This window comes from Gossypium hirsutum, chromosome D03 (genome assembly GCF_007990345.1).
Source record: "Gossypium hirsutum isolate 1008001.06 chromosome D03, Gossypium_hirsutum_v2.1, whole genome shotgun sequence".
NCBI classification, from domain to species: domain Eukaryota; kingdom Viridiplantae; phylum Streptophyta; class Magnoliopsida; order Malvales; family Malvaceae; genus Gossypium; species Gossypium hirsutum.
Genome location: NC_053439.1, coordinates 16,444,912 through 16,455,537, shown reverse-complemented (window position 1 = coordinate 16,455,537; position 10,626 = coordinate 16,444,912).

Genomic DNA, 10,626 nt, shown 5'->3' with positions numbered 1-10,626 from the left:
CTTGAATTAGAGGTATCTTGTGAATAACAAATTGGACTAATTCATTTATTAGCTATTTTTCGTGGTCTAGAAAATGAACATCCTCACAAGCACTTGAATGATTTCATGTGGTATGTTCGACTATGACACCCCCAAGGAATATCCAAAGAGCAAATCAAGCTAAGGCCTTTCCCTTTTCACATGTAGATAAAGAAAATGACTTGTTATTTCACTTCCAGATCTATAACCACAAGGACAAACATGGTAAGATTATTTTTGGATAAAAAAATTTCTTGATTCATGTGCTACTTCTATTAGGAAGGAGATTTTCAACATCAAGCTAAAAGACATGGAGAACCTTCATGTAACAACCCGTTTTTTAGTGGTGTTGGAAATAGTGATTTTGTGGCCACCAAATCCGATGAGTAAGTTCGTAAATATTATTATTTAATATTTACGAGTCAAATATGGTTTGAAAAAGGTTTTTGATTTGATAATTTATATGATATAAGCGAGTTATTAAGTTCAAGTGGTATGACCCTAAGGTCAAATGATTTTAGAAAATGAGGTATTAGGACCTTGTTTCTATAATTCGAGTCGTAAATATTTTTATAAATTTTTACGGAGTGTCATTAAGGTGGTATTAAAGTTTTGTTGAAAATTTTTAACGTTTCGATAGTTAATTAATTAAAAAAGACTAAATCGTAAAAGATGTGAAATTTGATCACTATTTGATTTGAGTGATTAAATGGTTTGAATAAAGGAAAAGGGACTTAAATGGTAATTAGACCATTCAACGTTCTAGTGGACAGTAATGGACATGAATTTGATGTTTTATTTAATTATTATCTAAGGTTAATATGGTAATTTGATAATTATATTAAAATAAATAAAACAAAAGTTTTATCATCTTTTTTAAAGCTTCATCACCTACTGTAAATGGGGGAAGAAGCCATTTTTTTTCTTGGAGGTTGCAGCAACTTCACAAGCTAAATTGGTATGTGATTTTAGCCCTGTTTCTTGTATTTTTTTATGTTTTTGAGATCGTTGCAACTAGGTCCAGCTAGCCCATACCTTCGATTTTGAAACTGTTAAAGATTTTGAATGTTGCCATTGATGAAATTTGTGATTTTAGATGTTAAGTGATGAATTTGAGATATTAGTTGTTATTTAAAAGTATTTAATTAAGTGATTTTTGATGAATTTTTCGATTAAGGATTAAATTGTTAAAATAGTAAAAGTACAAGGATTTTATGTAAATGTGGGCTATTTTGGGTGCCATGAACATTCGGCTAAGATTAAATTTGGAAAAAATGGTTAATTTGCATGTTTTAGGTGCAGGGACTAAATTGAATAAAAGTAAAACTTTAAGGATAATTTTGTAAAAATGTCAAAAAGTGACTAAATAGCATAAAGTACATTTTTTTATTGTCTAAATTAATAAATTGAATGAAATTATTAATTTAGATCAAGATCGAGTGTAAAATCGAGGAGAATGAAAAATTATAAAAGTGTCCCTATACTTTGACATTTCTACAATTTAGCTATGTAAGTTCGTATGAACTATAAACACTTAAAAGTGAGTTAAATTGACTGTTTAATGTGCTATCCTATTGTACATGAATCAATACATAGATGTTATTATGCAATTTATTATGTCATAGAACGATAGAAATTCAACACCATACGACGATTACCGAGCCCTATTTGAACCTTAGGAATTCATAAGATACAAATGACATGTCATTAGGGTTTACATGATTTGGGTGCTGGTATTGAATGTCCTATCGATGGCTAAGGTCCAGCATGTGTTGTGTATACTCCACAACTCATATGAGCAGTATCGTGTAGCTATGTTCTGACCCACAGCTCGTGTGAGCAGGCACATATTCACAGCTCGTGTGAGCATATATGTACATGAATTGACGAATTACAATTATATGAGTTAGCACACTGTATGAGCTATCCCGGGTATCCAACGACATTCTATTCGATTCAACGGGCATGAATTGGAAAGGAAACAGTAAATGTTCAATATGAGCAATTACATGTATACATGGAATATATTGAAATGATGAGATACATGGTAAGCATGTTATGTTATAAAGGATTTTGTAACCAATTGTGTAACATCCAAAAAATCGGGGGATAGTAGAATCGGGTTTGTAAATCGAGAGAGAGTGGCCATGCCTTAATTATTGAGATTATTTATGCACTTTTAGGAAATAAATGAGGTATTAGTTTGTTGGTTAAGTGTTAGTGAAACGTTTCTTGAAACCTAAGTTCAAATCTCTCTCGCATCATTTTTATTATTTTGCAAATTTTGCCTTAAACCTTAGTATGTGACATGCCTTGTTTTTAAAATAAATATTGCAAGATCATTTCAAGAATGAGAAAAAAAAACTAATGGTTAAAGAAATATGAGAAAGTATGGAAATTAAATGAGGTCCCAAGTTTGAATATTTTCCATTACGAAATAATTAAATTTTCCAAAATCTATTGTTTCTTTAATGTGTGTGTCATCCATACCCTTGAACCTTAAGTATAAATACAACTTTTTATTGCATTTTTCAGCCTTTAATTCAATTTTTCCCTACCTTATTCATTCACCCTCTTCCTCTCCTCTTTTCTCTTTAACTTTCTTTCTTTCTCCCATTTTTTTGGTTCCATACACCTCCCATTTTACCATCTTTCTTCTTCTTTTTGCATCAAGATTGTGCACCATATACTTTACTCTATTTCTGCCATTTTTCCTAATCTAAATCAGCCCCAAATATGAAATCTTGAACCCCAAGATCGATCCCGAACATTGCCAAGAAAGTGTCATTACTGTTTCTCTCAACTAGCTTGAGTAAGATCCCTTTTCTCTTTAATTTCTTGATTAATCTTGTCAATTAAAAACAAAAATTTTTAGATCTGGAATTTGGGGGATTATAAATGATTTAAAAGGTATTTTTCCAGATTTTAATGAGATATCAAGCCATTTTAAAATTTAGCCCTAATTTTGGCTCCCATGGGTGTAGTGCGTGCGCCTGTGTGCAAGAAAGGGGGAAGTTTTGTTTCTTGGGTATTACCCATATTTTTCCATAATTACATTGTGTTTTTGAACCCTCCTAATCAGCCTTTAATCTCATGTTCATTAGGGAGAGACATTCTTGATCAATTAGCCAATCAGATCCTACAAATCGTGAAGCGTAAGTGTAATTAAGGACAACTAGTTTGTTATTTCGACATAATTGTTGGGTAAAGGTTATGAATTGATTAAATTAAGAAATTTAATCAGTAATTAGCTACTTATTTTCCAGTATATTATTGAATTAGGTGCTAACCCAAACGTTCCAAATCATCCGTAAAGGCGAAGAACGATTGTACGTACGGTTCGTATCGATACAATGTAAGGAATCTAACTAGTTTTGATTCATAAAATAGTTATAATTTCAACGATTGGTTTGAACTCATAAATGGGTGTTTGGGGGATGGTTTAATGGTAAATTGATTTAATTTATGCTGAATTTCAGTTTAGATTCATTTAAGGAATTATTAAGGAAAATTGAAAGATTTGCTAGTGTGCTACGAGGAAACGAAAAATAAGGTGTGGGTCCTAAACTCAAAATTGTTGAAAATGTTAAATATCATGTTATATTTGATAAATTAGCATTCTGATTGGATTGGTTTAACATCCAAATTATTGATTTTGTAAGTGGCCGAACCAGATATGTCTCGAGCCTTAAAAGATTGACATGTTGGCAAAATAGCTAGTTTGATAGTATGAATGTTTGATGGAATTTGTAATTGCATATTTTAGTTATGAGATATGAGAATGTTTGACTGAATGATATAATGTGTTGAGATATTAAGCTTATGTATGATTTAAACGCATGAGTTATTTGTTATATTGTGTATTGAAAAGGGTGTTATTTATGCACAATAAAAATCCATAAAGTATGTGAAATTGAATGCTATTGATTGAAAAGGGTGTTATATTGCATATTTGTTATATTGGGACACTGTTTCCATTTACTGAAAGTATGTGATTATTGAGGACATGCTGAGCATGTCAAATGAATATGAAAAGTATTGAGATATGATTATGTATAAGATTGTGTGACATATTGCATATGCATTGGATTTGGATTTTGTGGTTGACAGAAGAGTTCCATGGAGTACCGGCGGCATATTAAGTCCGCATTATTTGTAGTTAGTGCACTACACCTGGAGTACCGAGGGAAATGACCATTTATTGGATTTTTACTTGTAGCTTGTCTGTATTTTTACTGATAGAATTTTTTACATATTGTTATCGGTGGTTTTAACCATAACGGGCTTAAGCCCATAATGTTTTGGAGTTCGGATGACGGGTTCTGGGGAACTCGTGGTGTGTAGTGGATGGTATGGGTAGGAACCTTTTTATATTGCATCATGCTCATGACATATTCAAATGTTATTGCTTTATGATATGTGTTGCATTGTGTTGTGTTTAATGGTATCGAAATTAATGATTGTCACTCAAATGAATGATGTCTCATGCTCATACACCATTTGACATTAGTTTGATAGTGGTTATGTAATGATATGAAATTCCTATGATCGTTCTGTTTTCTTATGTTAATGCTAATATGTTTCATTGTCTTTGATGGTTTTGCCTGTTTAAATAACTGTTCGACTCACACTGAGCTTTTCATAAACTTACCAACCAATAGTGTTTACCTTTTTAGGTAAACCTCGAATTTAGGATCGGACTCGACAATCGGAGAATCACCTTGGACCTCAAATTATTTTTCTTAATAAGTATTATTAAGTCTATATTGGTTTTGGTTTGTAATTTTTAATTATTTCTGGTCTGTGGTGTAACACCCCCTAAACCCTAACCCGTGCCTATCACTGGAATAGGGTTACAGAGCATTACTGGAATTTACAATTCAAGCGGACAGAAATTTCAAACATTTCATAACTTATCAATAAAAATATTAAAACTAGTACAAAACATACATGTGATCCCTTATATAAGCCTTTGAGGCCTGAAATATGTTTTAGAAACAAGTCGGGACTAAATCGAAAACTCAAAACATTTTTCAGACAAATAGTGAAAATTTTTAACACTGTAGTGGTCACACGGCCAAGAGACATGCCCATGTCTTAGACCGTGTGGGCATTCAAAGTAGGGACACACGGCCGTGTCCCAGCCCGTGTCCGTGCCAGTGTAACTCATTGACTTGCGCCACACGGCTAAGCCATACATTAGTGTGCTAGGCCGTGTACCCTTCGAAATAACCTCACACGCCTGTGTGCTAGGTCGTGTGCTAGGTCGTGTAATAGCCTAAATTGCAACCCTTTGAAAGATACAAGGGACACACAGCCGTGTGCCACACATGGCTAAGACACATGCCCATGTCTCTGCCTGTGTGGACGAAAATGGGCTATTTTTCAAGCCATTTTTCTCACCCAAATTGGCACGTACGTACAATCACAAATGAACATATACACAAGCCATCACAAAGTACCAAAATCATGCACATTCCATCTTCATTCATATGTTGTAATCACATACAACCAATATGCCCCTAGGCACCTCAATGACAATATATAAACATATATAACTATGTAATCCTTTTGGGCAATTAATCAATTAACTTATAGGCATGTTTTCCTTTTTACATAACATGGAACTTACTTGCTAAAACATATCAAATGGTACTAATCATGCCATTAAATCACTAGCATCTAAAACCTTATAAGTCATTCAAACAAAGTGCCAAATCACAACAATTCCAACAAATTACAAGACTTATACAATATGCATATTCAAACCAAAATTTCATCTTCTATAATTCAAGCATATCAATCCAAACATCAACTATTAGAAAGTTAATATTTACATGCCATATACTAAACTCATACTATCATCAAAGTGTTAAAACACCAGCCAAAAAATGGCCATTTTAACAACCAAACATATAGGCCAGCATTAGCCAAAATACCTATACATGCCATTATAATCAAAATTTAACAACCGAAAGTACTGAAAGAGCCAATGGATAGTGTGATACAGCTCCGACAAGTTTCCAACCTGAACGAGCTTTTGATTCATTGAAAAACACGAAAAATAAAATAGAGTAAGCCTCTAAACTTAGTAAGTTCATGTAACATAGAATTTAACTTACCATTTAGTCTTACAATAGGTAAGTAAACAAGCATATCCCAATAAAATTTGTCCAAATGCCTAAGCACATATACACCAACCATGTTAGCCATGTAAATACATATATAAGCCAATAAACATGGATGATCACAACAATTGATCAAGTTATATACGCATGTATCACCCAATTCAAGTTTCCACATACCATAAAATAACATGTCCATGTAATTCATGTATATACCTATAATAGTTCGTATCGAACTCTTATCATTACGTATTGGAACATTGCTCGTTGAATCGTTTAGAATACCGTTGGATACCAGGGATAGCTTATACATAGTGTGCTAGCTCATTAACAAAATTTTTATGCGGTACTACTACCATGTTGTAGTAAATAAAATTATAATAAAATAAATTTTTTGACTTCAGATTTGTGGTCCCAAAATCACTATTCTGATTTCAATGAAAATGAACTGTTACAACTCTCCTCCTAAAGAGATTTTTGTCCCCGAAAAATCTTACCAAACAAGAAGTTTAGGTATTGCTTTCTCATAGCTTTCTCGGGTTCCTAGGTGACTTCTTCTATACCGTGTCATTGCCAGAGAACTTTTACTAAAGCTATGTTCTTCTTTCTCAGTTCTTTCACCTCTCGTGCCAAAATCCTGATCTCTTCCTCACTGTACAACATATAAGGTTGGATTTTAATATCCGTTAGGGAGATAACATGTGAAGCCTCAAGTCGGTACCATCGTAACATAGACACGTGAAAGATATTATGAATATTTTCTACTTCTGACGGTAAATCTAATTGATATGTAACAGGCCTGATACGTAACAAGTCTGATTCTTTCAATAATCTCACACGGCCCGATAAATCGTGGACTTAGTTTTCCTTTGCTACCAAACCAAAGAATTTCTTCTAGGGCGATACTTTCAGAAACACTCTTATTGCTGACTTGAAATTCAATGTCTTTATGCTTAAGATCCTCGTATGATTTCTAACGATCTGAAGCTGCTTTCAAACTGTGTCGAAACACTTTTACTTTTTCTTCAATCTGCCGAATCAAATCAAATCTATGTATATTTTTTCTCACTGAGCTCTGTCTAGTATAATAGAGTTCAGCATTTGCGACCATACAGAGCCTCATACGGTTTCATCTTTAAACTCGATTAAAAACTTTTGTTGTACGCGAATTCAACCAACGGTGGATATTTCTCTCAATTGCCTTCAAACTCTAATACACAGGAACGAAGCATATCTTCGAGAATTTGAATTACTCGTTTGGATTGACCATCGGTCTGAAGATGAAATGCAGAGCTAAAATGTAACCGTGTACCAAGAGCTTCCTATAGCTTTCTCCAAAATCATGATGTAAACAGTAGATCTCTATTAGAAATAATGGAGACTAGCACTCCGTGTAATCTGACAATCTCAGAAACATATAACTCAGCTAATCTAGCAAGGGAGAAATCTATACGTACAAGGATAAAATGTGCAGACTTCGTCAATTTATCAACAATAACCCAAATGGCATCTTTCTTTCTCAGAGATAGGGGTAAATCTGATATGAAGTCCATCGTAACTCGATCCCATTTCCACTCCGGTATCATCACTGACTGCAATAACCCTGAAGGTACCTGATGTTCAGCTTTAACTTGATGACATATTAAGCATTTAGATACAAAGTCAGATATCTCACGCTTCATTCCCGGCCACTAGTACATATGTTGCAAATCACTGTACATCTTATTACTTCCCGGGTGAACAAGCATGATACCTCTATGAGCTTCGTGTAAGATTCCCTGAATGAGTTATGGATTCTTCGGTACACAAACTCTACCACTGAACAATAAGAAACCATTAGATCCTATCTGAAATTCTAAATCAAAAGTCGACTCACACTGTGCTTGTTTAGCTAACAAATCATCATCACATTTCTGAGTTTTATAGATCTGCTATAAAAACATTGGTCTATCTTTCAACTCAGCTAAGATCGATCCATTTTCAAATAATGTCAGTCACATATTCATCACTCGTAAAGCAACTAAAGACTTTCTACTTAGAGCAGTAGCAACTACATTCGCTTTTCCCAGATGATAATCAATGATCAATTCATAATCGTTTAACAATTCAAGCCATCTACGCTGCCTCTTGTTCAAATATTTCTGTGACATTAGATACTTCAAACTCTTATGATCGGTAAATATATGACATTTTTCATCGAACAAATGGTGTCGCTAAATTTTCAATACAAACACAATAGCTACCAACTCTAAGTCGTGTGCCGGATAGTTCTTTTCATGTGGCTTTAACTGTCTGGGAGCATAAGCTATTACTTTAACTTCCTGCATCAAAACACAACCTAAACCATTTAAAGATACATCACTAAAAATCACAAATTCTTTACCTGATTCAGGCTGAACCATAACTGGTGCCTCGGTCAACAGTGCTTTCAACTGATCAAAACTTTGTTGACATTTCTTGGACCATTTAAACTTTATATCTTTCTGTAAAAGTCGTGTCATCGATGCAGCTATCATTGAAAACCCTTTTACGAATCTTCTATAATATCCAACTAATCCCATAAAACTTCTAGCTTTAGATATGTTTCTAGGTGGTTTCCAGTCAACAACTACCGAAATTTTACTCGGATCAACTCTGATGCCTTCAGCCGATACTATATGTCCTAGAAATCTAACTTCTCAAAGCCAAAACTCACATTTTCTAAATTTAGCAAAAAGTTGTTTATCTTGCAAGGTTTGCAACACAATTCTTAAATGTTCAGTATGCTCAGACTCATCTTGTGAATATATTAGAATGTCGTCAATAAATACCACAACAAATCTGTCTAAATACGGTCTAAAGATTCTGTTCATCAAATTCGTAAATACTACAGGTGATTAGTTAAACCAAACGGCGTCACAAGAAATTCGTAGTGTCTGTACCTGGCTATAAATGCAATTTTTGGCACATCAGAATCTTTCACCCATAGCTTATAGTAACCAGAAAAAAAATCAATCTTCGAGAATACTGTGGACTTTTCAATTGATCAAACAGATCGTCAATACGAGGTAGTAGATATTTGTTCTTGATTGTAACTTTGTTGAGCTGATGGTAGTCTATGCATAATCTCATCGATCTGTCCTTTTTCTTAACGAACAGAGCCGATGCACCCCAAGGTGAAAACCTAGGTCGAGCAAAACCCCTTTCTGTCAACTCTTACAGATGTACTTTCAACTCTTTCAACTTAGTAAGAGTCATTCTGTAAGGTGCTATTGATATCGATGATGTCCTCGGTACAAGTTCAATAGCAAACTCAACCTTTCTGATCGGCGGTAATCCAGGTAACTCCTTTGGAAACACATTAGGATACTCGCAAACCACTGGCACTATTTCAAGCTTTGATTCAGACGCTTTAGAATCTAGAACATAAGCAATATACGCATCGCAACCTTTTCTCACATATTTTTGCGTAGACATAGCTGATATAACCATAGGCACCCCTCTCAGACTATCTAATTTAATACGAAACGTCTCACTATTCTGACATTTCAATACAATAAGCTTACGACTACAATTTACAACATCATAATGTAGAGTTAACCAATCCATGCCCAAAATTACATTAAATTCACCAAACGGTAACAGCATCAAATCAGTCGAAAAACTGTAACTCCGAGTCATCAAAAGACAATTCTTGAAGACTTTATCAACTAGCACAGATTGACCTAGGGGGTTCGACACTTTAACCACGAATTCAGTGGACTCAACAAGTAAATTATTAGTAGACACTAAATTTATGCACACATATGAATGAGTGGATCTCGGATCATTCAAAGCAATAATATCAGTACCAAAAATAGAGAAAATACAAGTAATAACATCTGGCGTATAAGTATCCTCTCGTGCGCGAATAACATAAGCCCTAATTGGAGCTCGTGCCTCAGATTTCATAGCAGAATCTTTCATAACACCACAGCTACCACTCATATTTCTAGGATTATGAGATGGTCTACCTCTCGCAGCAGTATTACTTAGCCTCGTGATCTGAGCTTTCTCTTTCTTAGATTTCTCTAGACAATCTCTAAGATAGTGGTCTAAGGAACCAGACCTGAAAGACGCTTCGTTCTTTAATCGACACTCGCCATAAAAAGGTTTCTTACAGTGATTGCACTCGGGCCAAACATCTTTGACACTACCCACACTTGCTACAGATGTAGCTTGGGGTTTTGGACTAGAGCATCGGGTACCTCTATCTCTACTAGAATAACCCACAGAAGCTGTAGAACGGTTGTGATGTTCTTTTGATTTTTTTGATTCTGACTGATATGACTTCTCAGTCGATCTTTTTCTCGAGTCGTTAGCTTTAAAATTAGCACGTCTTTTCTCTTTACTCAACTCATCGGCTTTATCTACTCGATCAATCAATACAATGAATTCTGTTAGCTCCAGAATTCCAACTATTAGATTTATGTCTTCGTTCAGCCCTTCTTCAAACCTCTTACAC